General features: G+C 49.2%; 1 protein-coding gene and 1 long non-coding RNA gene across 5 annotated transcripts in view; one reads left to right on the top strand and one right to left on the bottom strand.

Moving 5' to 3' along the window:
• The window catches only part of MAJIN (membrane anchored junction protein), a 121,273-nt gene that overhangs the window by 34,821 nt on the left and 69,581 nt on the right, over nucleotides 1-16,871 (bottom strand). Inside the window, exon 17 of the mRNA XM_080559625.1 lies at nucleotides 15,517-15,611. The gene's annotated coding sequence lies outside the window, so the exon portion shown is untranslated. The remainder of the gene's footprint in view (nucleotides 1-15,516; nucleotides 15,612-16,871) is intronic.
• LOC308179452 lies at nucleotides 733-8,286 on the top strand. Of its 4 annotated transcripts, none has more exons than XR_013940377.1 (3): nucleotides 733-2,977; nucleotides 4,729-7,092; nucleotides 7,965-8,286. It is a non-coding gene; the product is annotated as an uncharacterized lncRNA (long non-coding RNA). The 4 variants fall into 4 exon arrangements; XR_013940378.1 differs by having other exon boundaries at nucleotides 733-3,157; nucleotides 4,032-7,092; XR_013940379.1 differs by having other exon boundaries at nucleotides 733-5,354; nucleotides 6,217-7,092.

Here is a 16,871-nt window from a genome sequence, read left to right as displayed (position 1 = left end):
CTGCATGCCTACTAGCAACCATCGCTTCCTCCACAAAAGCTTCTCAAAATGTTTGGGATTATTCCTGAGAGAGATTTACCAGCTGCAAAGCCCTTCAGGGTAGGGACACCACAAGTTTGGCCAAGTTTACAGGGAAGTGTATGCCTGGTAGCTACCCTTGCCTTCTCACCTCGGCATGCTTCTGCAAAAGATTTGGCTTCCTCCAAGAAAGATTTTTTCTTTGGGGATCCTAAACTCGGATTCCCCTGGGCTAGGTAACAGAGAATTTGGGCTACTTTGGAGGTTGGTACATGCCCGCTAGCTACCTTTGCCTCCGCCACATTGTACTTTTGAAAAAGTTTCGCCTCCCTGCGGCAGTTCCTGATAAAAGCACCGTACCCGTCTAGGGTAGCTACCTGAATTTTGGCCAAATTGGGAATTATGTGCATGCCCAGTAGCTACCCGTTCCTCCTCCCAGGCATACTTTCTGAAATGTTTTGGCCTCTTCCAGGGAGAGAGGGACTTGTGGATTCGGTCCGCAGAACCCTTCAGGATAGTTACCCAAGAACTTGGGCCAATTTTCGACGGAGGTGCATGCCAAGAGGCTTCTCTTGCCTCTGCCTGATCTGGTTTGCCAAAACCTTGTGCCTACCGCCACATACAGATTTACTTTGGGATCCTGCCCTCAGATCGCTTCAGACTAGTTACCTGACAACTTTGCCCAATTTCGGATGGAGGTACCTGCCTGGGTACCTTCACTTCCCTTCCCTCATCTTGTTTTCCAAAACTTCTGGGCTAGCCCCAAATACACAAACGCTTGTCAATACCAGCTGAAGACCCCTCCACGTTACGTCTCTCTCAACTTTGGCCCTACTTTGGACGTAGCTGCATGCCTCCTAGCAACCATCGCTTCCTCCACAAAAGCTTCTCAAAATGTTTGGGATTATTCCTGGGAGAGATTTAACTCTGGGTACCAGCTGCAAAGCCCTTCAGGGTAGGGACACCACAAGTTTGGCCAAGTTTATGCATAACTGTATGCCTGGTAGCTACCCTTGCCTTCTCACCTCGGCATGCTTCTGCAAAAGATTTGGTTTCCTCCAACAGAGATTTTTCCTTTGGGGATCCTAAACTCGGATTCCCCTGGGCTGGGTAACAGAATTTTGGCAATTTTGGACGTTGGTACATGCCCGGTAGCATACTTTCCCTCCGCCAGATTGTACTTTTGAAAAAGTTTCGCCTCCCTGCAGCAGTTCTGGACAAAAGCACCGTACCCGTCTAGGGTAGCTACCTGAATTTTGGACAAATTGGGAATTATGCGCATGCCCAGTAGCTACCCGTTCCTCCTCCCAGGCATACTTTCTGAAATGTTTTGGCCTCTTCCAGAGAGAGAGGGACTTGTGGATTCGGTCCGCAGAACCCTTCAGGCTAGGTACCTGAGAACTTGGGCCAATTTTGGAGGGAGTTCCATGCCAAGGGGATTCTCTTGCCTCTGCCTGATCTGGTTTGCCAAAACCTTGTGGCTACCTCCACATACAGATTTACTTTGGGATCCTGCCCTCAGATCGCTTCAGGCTAGGTACCTGACAACTTTGCCCAATTTGGGATGGAGATACCTGCCTGGGTACCTTCACTTCCCTTCGCTCATCTTGTTTTCCAAAACTTCTGGGCTAGCTCCAAATACACAACTGCTTGTCAATACCAGCTGAAGACCCCTCCACGTTACGTCTCTCTCAACTTTGGCCCTACTTTGGACGTAGCTGCATGCCTGCTAGATACCTCTGCTTCCTCCACAAAAGCTTCTCAAAATGTATGGGATTCTGCCTGACACACATTTAGCTCTGGGGACCAGATGCAAAGCCCTTCAGGGTAGGCACACCACAAGTTTGGCCAAGTTTATGCATAACTGTATGCCTGGTAGCTACCCTTGCCTTCTCACCTTGGCATGCTTCTAGAAAAAAGATTTGGCTTCCTCCAACAGAGATTTTTTCTTTGGGGATCCTAAACTCGGATTCCCCTGGGCTAGGTAACAGAGAATTTGGGCTACTTTGGAGGTTTTTACATGCCCGCTAGCTACCTTTGACTCCGCCACATTGTACTTTTGAAAAAGTTTCGCCTCCCTGCAGCAGTTCTGGACAAAAGCAGCGTACCCGTCTGGGGTAGTTACCTGAATTTTGGCCAAATTGGGAATTATGTGCATGCCCAGTAGCTACCCGTTCCTCCTCCCAGGCATACTTTCTGAAATGTTTTGGCCTCTTCCAGAGAGAGAGGGACTTGTGGATTTGGTCCGCAGAACCCTTCAGGCTTGGTACCCAAGAACTTGGGCCAATTTTCGACGGAGGTGCATGCCAAGAGGCTTCTCTTGCCTCTGCCTGATCTGGTTTGCCAAAACCTTGTGGCTACCTCCACATACAGATTTACTTTGGGATCCTGCCCTCAGATCGCTTCAGGCTAGGTACCTGACAACTTTGCCCAATTTCCGACGGAGGTACCTGCCTGGATACCTTCACTTCCCTTCCCTCATCTTGTTTTCCAAAACTTTTGGGCTAGCTCCAAATACACAACTGCTTGTCAATACCAGCTGAAGACCCCTCCACGTTACGTCTCTCTCAACTTTGGCCCTACTTTGGACGTAGCTGCATGCCTGCTAGCTACCTTTCTTCCTCCACAAAAGTCTCTCAAAATGTATGGGATTCTGCCTGAGACACATTTAGCTCTGGGAACCAGCTGCAAAGCCCTTCAGGGTAGGGACACCACAAGTTTGGCCAAGTTTATGCATAACTGTATGCCTGGTAGCTACCCTTGCCTTCTCACCTCAGCATGCTTCTGCAAAAGATTTGGTTTCCTCCAACAGAGATTTTTCCTTTGGGGATCCTAAACTCGGATTCCCCTGGGCTAGGTAACAGAGAATTTGGGCTACTTTGGAGGTTTTTACATGCCCGCTAGCTACCTTTGCCTCCGCCACATTGTACTTTTGAAAAAGTTTTGCCTCCCTGCGGAAGTTCTGGACAAAAGCACCGTACCCGTCTAGGGTAGCTACCTGAATTTTGCCCAAATTGGGAATTATGCGCATGCCCAGTAGCTACCCGTTCCTCCTCCCAGGCATACTTTCTGAAATGTTTTGGCCTCTTCCAGAGAGAGAGGGACTTGTGGATTCGGTCCGCAGAACCCTTCAGGATAGGTAGCTGAGAACTTGGGACAATTTTCGACGGAGGTGCATGCCAAGAGGCTTCTCTTGCCTCTGCCTGATCTGGTTTGCCAAAACCTTGTGCCTACCTCCACATACAGATTTACTTTGGGATCCTGCCCTCAGATCGCTTCAGGCTAGGTACCTGACAACTTTGCCCAATTTCCGACGGAGGTACCTGCCTGGATACCTTCACTTCCCTTCGCTCATCTTGTTTTCCAAAACTTCTGGGCTAGCTCCAAATACACAACTGCTTGTCAATACCAGCTGAAGACCCCTCCACGTTATGTCTCTCTCAACCTTGGCCCTACTTTGGACGTAGCTGCATGCCTCCTAGCAACCATCGCTTCCTCCACAAAAGCTTCTCAAAATGTATGGGATTCTGCCTGACACACATTTAGCTCTGGGGACCAGCTGCTAATCCCTTCAGGGTAGGGACACCACAAGTTTGGCCAAGTTTATGCATAACTGTATGCCTGGTAGTTACCCTTGCCTTCTCACCTTGGCATGCTTCTACAAAAAAGATTTGGCTTCCTCCAACGGAGATTTTTTCTTTGGGGATCCTAAACTCGGATTCCCCTGGGCTGGGTAACAGAATTTTGGCTATTTTGGACGTTGGTACATGCCCGGTAGCATACTTTCCCTCCGCCAGATTGTACTTTTGAAAAAGTTTCGCCTCCCTGCGGCAGTACTGGATAAAAGCAGCGTACCCGTCTGGGGTAGCTACCTGAATTTTAGCCAAATTGGGAATTATGCGCATGCCCAGTAGCTACCCATTCCTCCTCCCAGGCATACTTTCTGAAATGTTTTGGCCTCTTCCAGGGAGAGAGGGACTTGTGAATTCGGTCCGCAGAATCCTTCAGGATAGGTACCCGAGAACTTTGGCCAATTTTCGACGGAGGTGCATGCCAAGAGACTTCTCTTGCCTCTGCCTGATCTGGTTTGCCAAAACCTTGTGCCTACCTCCACATACAGATTTACTTTGGGATCCTGCCCTCAGATCGCTTCAGGCTAGGTACCTGACAACCTTGCCCAATTTCCGACGGAGGTACCTGCCTGGGTACCTTCACTTCCCTTCGCTCATCTTGTTTTCCAAAACTTCTGGGCTAGCTCCAAATACACAACTGCTTGTCAATACCAGCTGAAGACCCCTCCACCTTACGTCTCTCTCAACTTTGGCCCTACTTTGGACGTAGCTGCATGCCTCCTAGCAACCATCGCTTCCTCCACAAAAGCTTCTCAAAATGTATGGGATTCTCCCTGAGACACATTTAGCTCTGGGGACCAGCTGCAAATCCCTTCAGGGTAGGGACACCACAAGTTTGGCCAAGTTTATGCATAACTGTATGCCTGGTAGCTACCCTTGCCTTCTCACCTCGGCATGCTTCTAGAAAAAAGATTTGGCTTCCTCCAACAGAGATTTTTTCTTTGGGGATCCTAAACTCGGATACCTCTGGGCTAGGTGACAGAGAATTTGGGCTACTTTGGAGGTTGGTACATGCCCGCTAGTTAACGTTGCCTCCGCCAGATTGTACTTTTGAAAAAGTTTTGCCTACCTGTGGCAGTTCTGGACAAAAGCAGCGTACCCGTCTGGGATAGCTACCTGAATTTTGGCCAAATTGGGAATTATGTGCATGCCCTGTAGCTACCCGTTCCTCTTCCCAGGCATACTTTCTGAAATGTTTTGGCCTCTTCCAGAGAGAGAGGGACTTGTGGATTTGGTTCGCAGAACCCTTCAGGCTAGGTACCTGACAACTTTGCCCAATTTGGGACCGAGGTACCTGCCTGGGTACCTTCACTTCCCTTCGCTCATCTTGTTTTCCAAAACTTCTGGGCTAGCTCCAAATACACAACTGCTTGTCAATACCAGCTGAAGACCCCTCCACGTTACGTCTCTCTCAACCTTGGCCCTACTTTGGACGTAGCTGCATGCCTCCTAGCAACCATCGCTTCCTCCACAAAAGCTTCTCAAAATGTATGGGATTCTGCCTGAGATACATTTAGCTCTGGGGACCAGCTGCAAAGCCCTTCAGGGTAGGGACACAACAAGTTTGGCCAAGTTTATGCATAACTGTATGCCTGGTAGCTACCCTTGCCTTCTCACCTTGGCATGCTTCTAGAAAAAAGATTTGGCTTCCTCCAACGGAGATTTTTTCTTTGGGGATCCTAAACTCGGATTCCCCTGGGCTGGGTAACAGAATTTTGGCTATTTTGGACGTTGGTACATGCCCGGTAGCATACTTTCCCTCCGCCAGATTGTACTTTTGAAAAAGTTTCGCCTCCCTGCGGCAGTACTGGATAAAAGCAGCGTACCCGTCTGGGGTAGCTACCTGAATTTTAGCCAAATTGGGAATTGTGCGCATGCCCAGTAGCTACCCATTCCTCCTCCCAGGCATACTTTCTGAAATGTTTTGGCCTCTTCCAGGGAGAGAGGGACTTGTGAATTCGGTCCGCAGAACCCTTCAGGGTAGGTACCCGAGAACTTGGGCTAATTTTCGACGGAGGTGCATGCCAAGAGGCTTCTCTTGGCTCTGGCTGATCTGGTTTGCCAAAACCTTGTGGCTACCTCCACATACAGATTTACTTTGGGATCCTGCCCTCAGATCGCTTCAGGCTAGGTACCTGACAACCTTGCCCAATTTGGGACGGAGGTACCTGCCTGGGTACCTTCACTTCCCTTCCCTCATCTTGTTTTCCAAAACTTCTGGGCTAGCTCCAAATACACAACTGCTTGTCAATACCAGCTGAAGACCCCTCCACGTTACGTCTCTCTCAACTTTGGCCCTACTTTGGACGTAGCTGCATGCCTGCTAGCTACCATCGCTTCCTCCACAAAAGCTTCTCAAAATGTTTGGGATTATTCCTGAGAGAGATTTACCAGCTGCAAAGCCCTTCAGGGTAGGGACACCACAAGTTTGGCCAAGTTTACAGGGAAGTGTATGCCTGGTAGCTACCCTTGCCTTCTCACCTCGGCATGGTTCTGCAAAAGATTTGGCTTCCACCAAGAAAGATTTTTTCTTTGGGGATCCTAAACTCGGATTCCCCTGGGCTAGGTAACAGAGAATTTGGGCTACTTTGGAGGTTGGTACATGCCCGCTAGCTAACGTTGCCTCCGCCACATTGTACTTTTGAAAAAGTTTCGCCTCCCTGCGGCAGTTCCTGATAAAAGCACCGTACCCGTCTGGGGTAGCTACCTGAATTTTGGCCAAATTGGGAATTATGCGCATGCCCAGTAGCTACCCGTTCCTCCTCCCAGGCATACTTTCTGAAATGTTTTGGCCTCTTCCAGAGAGAGAGGGACTTGTGGATTCGGTCCGCAGAACCCTTCAGGCTTGGTACCCAAGAACTTGGGCCAATTTTCGACGGAGGTGCATGCCAAGAGGCTTCTCTTGCCTCTGGCTGATCTGGTTTGCCAAAACCTTGTGCCTACCTCCACATACAGATTTACTTTGGGATCCTGCCCTCAGATCGCTTCAGGCTAGGTACCTGACAACTTTGCCCAATTTCCGACGGAGGTACCTGCCTGGGTACCTTCACTTCCCTTCCCTCATCTTGTTTTCCAAAACTTCTGGGCTAGCTCCAAATACACAACTGCTTGTCAATACCAGCTGAAGACCCCTCCACGTTACGTCTCTCTCAACTTTGGCCCTACTTTGGACGTAGCTGCATGCCTGCTAGCTACCTCTGCTTCCTCCACAAAAGTTTCTCAAAATGTATGGGATTCTGCCTGACACACATTTAGCTCTGGGGACCAGCTGCAAAACCCTTCAGGGTAGGGACACCACAAGTTTGGCCAAGTTTATGCATAACTGTATGCCTGGTAGCTACCCTTGCCTTCTCACCTTGGCATGCTTCTACAAAAAAGATTTGGCTTCCTCCAACGGAGATTTTTTCTTTGGGGATCCTAAACTCGGATTCCCCTGGGCTGGGTAACAGAATTTTGGCTATTTTGGACGTTGGTACATGCCCGGTAGCATACTTTCCCTCCGCCAGATTGTACTTTTGAAAAAGTTTCGCCTCCCTGCGGCAGTACTGGATAAAAGCAGCGTACCCGTCTGGGGTAGTTACCTGAATTTTAGCCAAATTGGGAATTGTGCGCATGCCCAGTAGCTACCCATTCCTCCTCCCAGGCATACTTTCTGAAATGTTTTGGCCTCTTCCAGGGAGAGAGGGACTTGTGAATTCGGTCCGCAGAACCCTTCAGGGTAGGTACCCGAGAACTTGGGCTAATTTTCGACGGAGGTGCATGCCAAGAGGCTTCTCTTGCCTCTGGCTGATCTGGTTTGCCAAAACCTTGTGGCTACCTCCACATACAGATTTACTTTGGGATCCTGCCCTCAGATCGCTGCAGGGTAGGTACCTGACAACTTTGCCCAATTTGGGACCGAGGTACCTGCCTGGGTACCTTCACTTCCCTTCGCTCATCTTGTTTTCCAAAACTTCTGGGCTACCTCCAAATACACAACTGCTTCTCAATACCAGCTGAAGACCCCTCCACGTTACGTCTCTCTCAACCTTGGCCCTACTTTGGACGTAGCTGCATGCCTGCTAGCAACCATCGCTTCCTCCACAAGAGGTTCTCAAAATGTTTGGGATTATTCCTGGGAGAGATTTACCTCTGGGTACCAGCTGCAAAGCCCTTCAGGGTAGGGACACCACAAGTTTGGCCAAGTTTATGCATAACTGTATGCCTGGTAGCTACCCTTGCCTTCTCACCTCGGCATGCTTCTGCAAAAGATTTGGCTTCCACCAAGAAAGATTTTTTCTTTGGGGATCCTAAACTCGGATTCCCCTGGGCTAGGTAACAGAGAATTTGGGCTACTTTGGAGGTTGGTACATGCCCGCTAGCTAACGTTGCCTCCGCCACATTGTACTTTTGAAAAAGTTTCGCCTCCCTGCGGCAGTTCCTGATAAAAGCACCGTACCCGTCTGGGGTAGCTACCTGAATTTTGGCCAAATTGGGAATTATGCGCATGCCCAGTAGCTACCCGTTCCTCCTCCCAGGCATACTTTCTGAAATGTTTTGGCCTCTTCCAGAGAGAGAGGGACTTGTGGATTCGGTCCGCAGAACCCTTCAGGCTTGGTACCCAAGAACTTGGGCCAATTTTCGACGGAGGTGCATGCCAAGAGGCTTCTCTTGCCTCTGCCTGATCTGGTTTGCCAAAACCTTGTGCCTACCTCCACATACAGATTTACTTTGGAATCCTGCCCTCAGATCGCTTCAGGCTAGGTACCTGACAACTTTGCCCAATTTCCGACGGAGGTACCTGCCTGGGTACCTTCACTTCCCTTCCCTCATCTTGTTTTCCAAAACTTCTGGGCTAGCTCCAAATACACAACTGCTTGTCAATACCAGCTGAAGACCCCTCCACGTTACGTCTCTCTCAACGTTGGCCCTACTTTGGATGTAGCTGCATGCCTGCTAGCTACCTCTGCTTCCTCCACAAAAGTTTCTCAAAATGTATGGGATTCTGCCTGACACACATTTAGCTCTGGGGACCAGCTGCAAAACCCTTCAGGGTAGGGACACCACAAGTTTGGCCAAGTTTATGCATAACTGTATGCCTGGTAGCTACCCTTGCCTTCTCACCTTGGCATGCTTCTACAAAAAAGATTTGGCTTCCTCCAACAGAGATTTTTTCTTTGGGGATCCTAAACTCGGATTCCCCTGGGCTAGGTAACAGAGAATTTGGGCTACTTTGGAGGTTGGTACATGCCCGGTAGCATACTTTCCCTCCGCCACATGGTACTTTTGAAAACGTTGCGCCTCCCTGCGGCAGTTCTGGACAAAATCAGCGTACCCGTCTGGGGTAGCTACCTGAATTTTGGACAAATTGGGAATTATGTGCATGCCCAGTAGCTACCCGTTCCTCCTCCCAGGCATACTTTCTGAAATCTTTTGGGCCTCTTCCAGAGAGAGAGGGACTTGTGGATTCGGTCCGCAGAACCCTTCAGGCTAGGTACCTGAGAACTTGGGCCAATTTTGGAGGGAGTTATATGCCAAGGGGCTTCTCTTGCCTCTGGCTGATCTGGTTTGCCAAAACTTTGTGGCTACCTCCACATACAGATTTACTTTGGGATCCTGCCCTCAGATCGCTGCAGGGTAGGTACCTGACAACTTTGCCCAATTTGGGACCGAGGTACCTGCCTGGGTACCTTCACTTCCCTTCGCTCATCTTGTTTTCCAAAACTTCTGGGCTACCTCCAAATACACAACTGCTTCTCAATACCAGCTGAAGACCCCTCCACGTTACGTCTCTCTCAACCTTGGCCCTACTTTGGACGTAGCTGCATGCCTGCTAGCAACCATCGCTTCCTCCACAAGAGGTTCTCAAAATGTTTGGGATTCTGCCTGAGATACATTTACCTCTGGGTACCAGCTGCAAAGCCCTTCAGGGTAGGGACACCACAAGTTTGGCCAAGTTTACAAGGAAGTGTATGCCTGGTAGCTACCCTTGCCTACTCACCTCGGCATGCTTCTGCAAAAGATTTGGCTTCCTCCAACAGAGATTTTTCCTTTGCGGATCCTAAACTCGGATTCCCCTGGGCTAGGTAACAGAGAATTTGGGCTACTTTGGAGGTTTTTACATGCCCGCTAGCTACCTTTGCCTCCGCCACATTGTACTTTTGAAAAAGTCTCGCCTCCCTGCAGCAGTTCTGGACAAAAGCAGCGTACCCGTCTGGGGTAGCTACCTGAATTTTGGACAAATTGGGAATTATGCGCATGCCCTGTAGCTACCCGTTCCTCCTCCCAGGCATACTTTCTGAAATGTTTTGGCCTCTTCCAGAGAGAGAGGGACTTGTGGATTTGGTCCACAGAACCCTTCAGGATAGGTACCTGAGAACTTGGGCCAATTTTCGACGGAAGTGCATGAGAAAAGGCTTCTCTTGCCTCCCGTTTATCTTGGTTTGCCAAAACCTTGTGGCTACCTCCACATACAGATTTACTTTGGGATCCTGCCCTCAGATCGCTTCAGGCTAGGTACCTGACAACTTTGCCCAATTTGGGACCGAGGTACCTGGGCTAGCTCCAAATACACAACTGCTTGTCAATACCAGCTGAAGACCCCTCCACGTTACGTCTCTCTCAACGTTGGCCCTACTTTGGACGTAGCTGCATGCCTGCTAGCTACCTTTCTTCCTCCACAAAAGTCTCTCAAAATGTATGGGATTCTGCCTGAGACACTTTTAGCTCTGGGGACCAGCTGCAAAACCCTTCAGGGTAGGGACACCACAAGTTTGGTCAAGTTTATGCATAACTGTATGCCTGGTAGCTACCCTTGCCTTCTCACCTTGGCATGCTTCTAGAAAAAAGATTTGGCTTCCTCCAACAGAGATTTTTTCTTTGGGGATCCTAAACTCGGATTCCTCTGGGCTAGGTAACAAAGAATTTGGGCTACTTTGGAGGTTGGTAAATGCCCGCTAGCTAACTTTGCCTTCGCCACATTGTACTTTTGAAAACGTTTCGCCTACCTGCGGCAGTTCTGGACAAAAGCAGCGTACCCGTCTGGGGTAGCTACCGGAAGTTTGGCCAAATTGGAAATTATGCGCATGCCCTGTAGCTACCCGTTCCTCCTCCCAGGCATACTTTCTGAAATGTTTTGGCCTCTTCCAGAGAGAGAGAGGAACTTGTGGATTCGGTCCACAGAACCCTTCAGGCTAGGTACCTGAGAACTTGGGCCAATTTTGGAGGGAGTTCCATGCCAAGGGGCTTCTCTTGCCTCTGGCTGATCTGGTTTGCCAAAACTTTGTGGCTACCTCCACATACAGATTTACTTTGGGATCCTGCCCTCAGATCGCTTCAGGCTAGGTACCTGACAACTTTGCCCAATTTCCGACGGAGGTACCTGCCTGGGTACCTTCACTTCCCTTCCCTCATCTTGTTTTCCAAAACTTCTGGGCTACCTCCAAATACACAACTGCTTGTCAATACCAGCTGAAGACCCCTCCACGTTACGTCTCTCTGAACGTTGGCCCTACTTTGGACGTAGCTGCATGCCTGCTAGCAACCATCGCTTCCTCCACAAAAGCTTCTCAAAATGTATGGGATTCTGCCCGAGACACATTTAGCTCTGGGGACCAGCTGCAAAGCCCTTCAGGGTAGGGACACCACAAGTTTGGCCAACTTTATGCATAACTGTATGCCTGGTAGCTACCCTTGCCTTCTCACCTTGGCATGCTTCTAGAAAAAAGATTTGGCTTCCTCCAACAGAGATTTTTTCTTTGGGGATCCTAAACTCGGATTCCTCTGGGCTAGGTAACAAAATTTTGACTATTTTGGACGTTGGTACATGCCCAGTAGAATACTTTGCCTCCGCCAGACTGTACTTTTGAAAAAGTTTCGCCTCCCTGCAGCAGTTCTGGACAAAAGCAGCGTACCCGTCAGGGGTAGCTACCTGAATTTTGGCCAAATTGGCAATTATGGGCATGCCCAGTAGCTACCCGTTCCTCCTCCCAGGCATACTTTCTGAAATCTTTTGGGCCTCTTCCAGAGAGAGAGGGACTTGTGGATTCGGTCCGCAGAACCCTTCAGGCTAGGTACCTGAGAACTTTGCCCAATTTTCGACGGAGGTGCATGCCAAGAGGCTTCTCTTGCCCCTGCCTGATCTGGTTTGCCAAAACCTTGTGCCTACCTCCACATACAGATTTACTTTGGGTTCCTGCCCTCAGACCGCTTCAGGCTAGGTACCTGACAACTTTGCCCAATTTGGGACCGAGGTACCTGCCTGAGTACCTTCACTTCCCTTCCCTCATCTTGTTTTCCAAAACTTCTGGGCTAGCACCAAATAAACAACTGCTTGTCAATACCAGCTGAAGACCCCTCCACGTTACGTCTCTCTCAACGTTGGCCCTACTTTGGACGTAGCTGCATGCCTGCTAGCTACCTCTGCTTCCTCCACAAAAGTTTCTCAAAATGTATGGGATTCTGCCTGAGACACTTTTAGCTCTGGGGACCAGCTGCAAAACCCTTCAGGGTAGGGACACCACAAGTTTGGTCAAGTTTATGCATAACTGTATGCCTGGTAGCTACCCTTGCCTTCTCACCTTGGCATGCTTCTAGAATAAAGATTTGGCTTCCTCCAACAGAGATTTTTTCTTTGGGGATCCTAAACTCAGATTCCTCTGGGCTAGGTAACAAAGAATTTGGGCTACTTTGGAGGTTGGTAAATGCCCGCTAGCTAACTTTGCCTTCGCCACATTGTACTTTTGAAAACGTTTTGCCTACCTGCGGCAGTTCTGGACAAAAGCAGCGTACCCGTCCGGGGTAGCTTCCGGAAGTTTGGCCAAATTGGAAATTATGCGCATGCCCTGTAGCTACCCGTTCCTCCACCCAGGCATACTTTCTGAAATGTTTTGGCCTCTTCCAGAGAGAGAGGGACTTGTGGATTCGGTCCGCAGAACCCTTCAGGCTAGGTACCTGAGAACTTGGGCCAATTTTGGAGGGAGTTCCATGCCAAGGGGATTCTCTTGCCTCTGCCTGATCTGGTTTGCCAAAACTTTGTGGCTACCTCCACATACAGATTTACTTTGGGATCCTGCCCTCAGATCGCTTCAGGCTAGGTACCTGACAACTTTGCCCAATTTGGGACGGAGGTACCTGCCTGGGTACCTTCACTTCCCTTCGCTCATCTTGTTTTCCAAAACTTCTGGGCTAGCTCCAAATACACAACTGCTTGTCAATACCAGCTGAAGACCCCTCCACGTTACGTCTCTCTCAACTTTGGCCCTACATTGGACGTAGCTGCATGCCTGCTAGCTACCTCTGCTTCCTCCACAAAAGCTTCTCAAAATGTATGGGATTCTGCCTGAGATACATTTAGCTCTGGGTACCAGCTGCAAAGCCCTTCAGGGTAGGGACACCACAAGTTTGGCCAAGTTTATGCATAACCGTATGCCTGGTAGCTACCCTTGCCTTCTCACCTTGGCATGCTTCTAGAAAAAAGATTTGGATTCCTCCAACAGAGATTTTTTCTTTGGGGATCCTAAACTCGGATTCCCCTGGGCTAGGTAACAGAATTTTGGCTATTTTGGACGTTGGTAAATGCCCGGTAGCATACTTTGCCTCCGCCAGATTGTACTTTTGAAAAAGTTTCTCCTCTCTGCGGCAGTTGAGGACAAAAGCAGCGTATCCGTCTGGGGTAGCTACCTGAAGTTTGGCCAAATTTAGAAATAGGTGCATGCCCAGCACCTACCCGTTCCTCCTCCCAGGCATACTTTCTGAAATGTTTTGGGCCTCTTCCAGAGAGAGAGGGACTTGTGGATTCGGTCCGCAGAACCCTTCAGGCTAGGTACCCGAGAACTTGGGCCAATTTTGGAGGGAGGTGCATGCCAAGAGGCTTCTCTTGCCTCTGCCTGATCTGGTTTGCCAAAACCTTGTGGCTACCTCCACATACAGTTTTACTTTGGGATCCTGCCCTCAGATCGCTTCAGGCTAGGTACCTGACAACTTTGCCCAGTTTCCGACGGAGGTACCTGCCTGGGTACCTTCACTTCCCTTCGCTCATCTTGTTTTCCAAAACTTCTGGGCTAGCTCCAAATACACAACTGATTGTCAATACCAGCTGAAGACCCCTCCACGTTACGTCTCTCTCAACTTTGGCCCTACTTTGGACGTAGCTGCATGCCTGTTAGCTGCCATCGCTTCCTCCATAAAAGCTTCTCAAAATGTATGGGATTCTGCCTGAGACACATTTAGCTCTGGGTACCAGCTGCAAAGCCCTTCAGGGTAGGGACACCACAAGTTTGGCCAAGTTTACAGGGAAGTGTATGCCTGGTAGCTACCCTTGCCTTCTCACCTCGGCATGCTTCTAGAAAAAAGATTTGGCTTCCTCCAACAGAGATTTTTTCTTTGGGGATCCTAAACCCGGATCCCTCTAGGCTAGGTAACAGAGAATTTGGGCTAATTTGGACATTGGTACATGCCCGCTAGCTACCTTTGCCTCCACCACATTGTACTTAGGGAAAATTTTGCCTTACCTGCGTTACTTCTGGAAAAGCAGCTTACCTGTCTGGTATTTGTTACCTGCCTGTGTCTGCATGTCCTGTAGCTCTCACGGATTACCTCAAATTGCATGGAGCTTCCCCAGGTTTTTTCTCCATTTGTTGAGGTCTGCTCCTGTTTGACCCTTAAGGCTCTTTCCAAGCATCTCTTTCAGCCTTTCCTTTTGGCATTCTCTGAACACAGCTGAAACCTCGGCTTGCTGCCTCAAACTCCTCCAAGGCTGTTGCTCTAATTCGTTTGTGTCCATCGGTGTACGTTCCCAACCCTGCAACAATGGAATAGACAGTTTTTGTTTGATTTTTGTTTTGTCTGGTTGTTTCTTTTCATTATGACCTTTTCTTTCTTTGGTCTTTCCTTCAATCCTACCACTTTTGTTAGTTTGAATCCTCCTCTTAGTTTTGTTGTTTCTTTGCTTTTTTCAGACATCAGCACCCCACCCCATTTTCCCTGTGCACTGCCTCCCTCATAGAATCCTACAATGCCTGGGGTTGGAAGGGACTTTAAAGACCATCCAGCTCGAGCCCACCTGCACTGGTGCCCCAGGACCCTGTTGGGAGCCGCACGTCTGGGCTGGGGCCAGCTCTGCCTTGGGGGTGACTGAGGCTGTGCCTGTCAGCCCTGCAGTGGGACATGGCGGTTGCCTAGCACCACTCTGGGTCACAATATGCACTGCCCCTGACAGCACAGGGCTGCCATGTGGTCACAGTCCCTGTCCTTGGCTTCCCAAGGAGCTGCGTCCCCATGCTTGGTCCTGAGCGAGGTGCTGGATGTGCGAGTCCAGGAGTCCCCAAGTGCCACAGGGCGGACTTCTCTCTCTTTCCCCTGGAGATGAACACTCTCTTTTGGTTCCACCATACCTCTGCCCCTGAGAAGCTCCACAGCCAGGACGTCCATGGCCCAGCTCTCTCAAGCTCACGGCTGGGCTGTCCTGCCCCAGGGGGTCCTGACAGGTGCCTGGAGCACACTGGAAAAGTTGGGCCTACATGCCTTAGTTCTGAACAAAAGCAGCATACCCAGGCTGTGCCAAACCCTCTCTGGGCATCAGAACAGAATCTTGAAGTCTGCGGTGCCCAAAGTGAAACCTTTTTCTTCACTCCTTATAAAATAAACATTCAAGTTAACTCTTAAGGAGATAATGAGATTAAGGAAGTACATGCTAAACATAGAAGACTATAATACGCAACTTTTTGCCCAAAATATGCTCGTTGTCATCCCAGGGTGGGACAGATAAGCTTAGGATATAAAAGTGTTAGGAGGTAGTGGTAAAAAAGTTAATGACAGCAAAACCCTAGAGTGAGGAAAAAAGGGAGAGCTGGGGGGTTGGGGGGGAGAAGAAAAATTCAAAACCTACAAGAGGCAGTCGATGTTCTGTGCTCCTTCTCCACCAAGACAGGGACACCTCCTTGGTAAGCTCTGCACCTTCACCTTCACTTTGGTGAGGAATACCTGCGATAGAATTTATACATTAAATAAACATATTAACTGCCTATTGGGTTAGGGGCATAGATTCATTTTAGCTGCCTATCGGGTCAGTGGAATAGACCCACAGGAAAGAGTACAATCCCGTGTCATGAAGAACTCAGGGTTCTCCCATTTGGCTGCATCTGTTCAAAAACCAGCCTGCATACAAGCGATGCAGGAGAAGGATCTCACGGAGATCCCCAAGGCTAGCCCTGATTGATCTGGCAAGGTTAACTCCCTGTCCTGGTTCCAGTTAGGACAGAGTTAAGTAGCTCATAGTAGCTGGTAGGGTGCTATGTTTTGGATTAGGATGAGAAGAGCGCTGATAACATGCTGATGTTTTAATTGTTGCAGAGCAGTGTTTACACCAGGCCAAGGACTTTTCGGCTTCTCGCTCTGTCCTGCCAGTGAGCAGGCTGGGGGTGCAGCAGGAGCTGGGAGGGGACAGACCCAGGACAGCTGACCCAAACTGGCCAAAGGGGTATTCCATACCATCTGACGTCATGCTAAACAATATATAGGGGTGGCTGGCCGGGGTGGGGGGCCAGCTGCTCGGGGATAGGCTGGGCATCGGTCAGCGGGTGGTGAGCAATTGCATTGTGCATCACTTGTTTCTTATACATTATTATTGTTAATACTATTATCATTATCACTATTATTATTATTATTGTTATTATTATATTCCTTATATTCCTTATATTATTATATTCCTGTCTTAATAAACTGTCTTTATCCCAACTCACAGGCTTCACTTTCCCGTTTCTCTCCCCCATCCCAGAGAGGGAGGGGGGAGGGTGAGCGAACGGCTGTGTGGTGTTTAGCTGCCAGCCGGGTTAAACCACAACAGTCCTTTTGGCGCCCAACGTGGGGCACGAAGGGTTGAGATATCGACAAATCTGACCAGAGTGTGTTAAACTAAAATTGGTATAAGTATTGGACCTGCTTAATAGTTGCTAGTCACGATGTTGATTGCCTTAATCTCCAGTCTGCTGTACCTGTATTCCAAATTGAGTTTTATGGTGCGTTACTTTCTGTATGTGCTCCCTGTTGCACTGTTTATCCTTTCCGGGCCCTGGTTTAAGATTGTTATGGTACTGTGCGGTGTAGCAATGGCTTATGAAATGATGAAATATCTGGTCACGACTTTAACCTGGTATTTGTACTCAGCACTGACGTCGACTCTATACTTTGGAACCCATATCTCGGAAACTATTAGCAATTACACCTATTGCCTGTTTTCGTTAG

Source organism: Anser brachyrhynchus, assembly GCF_964034855.1.
Source record: "Anser brachyrhynchus genome assembly, chromosome: 17".
Classification (NCBI taxonomy): Eukaryota; Metazoa; Chordata; class Aves; order Anseriformes; family Anatidae; genus Anser; species Anser brachyrhynchus.
The sequence above is the reverse complement of the archived record's forward strand: the minus strand, read 5'-3'. Positions and strand labels throughout refer to the sequence as shown.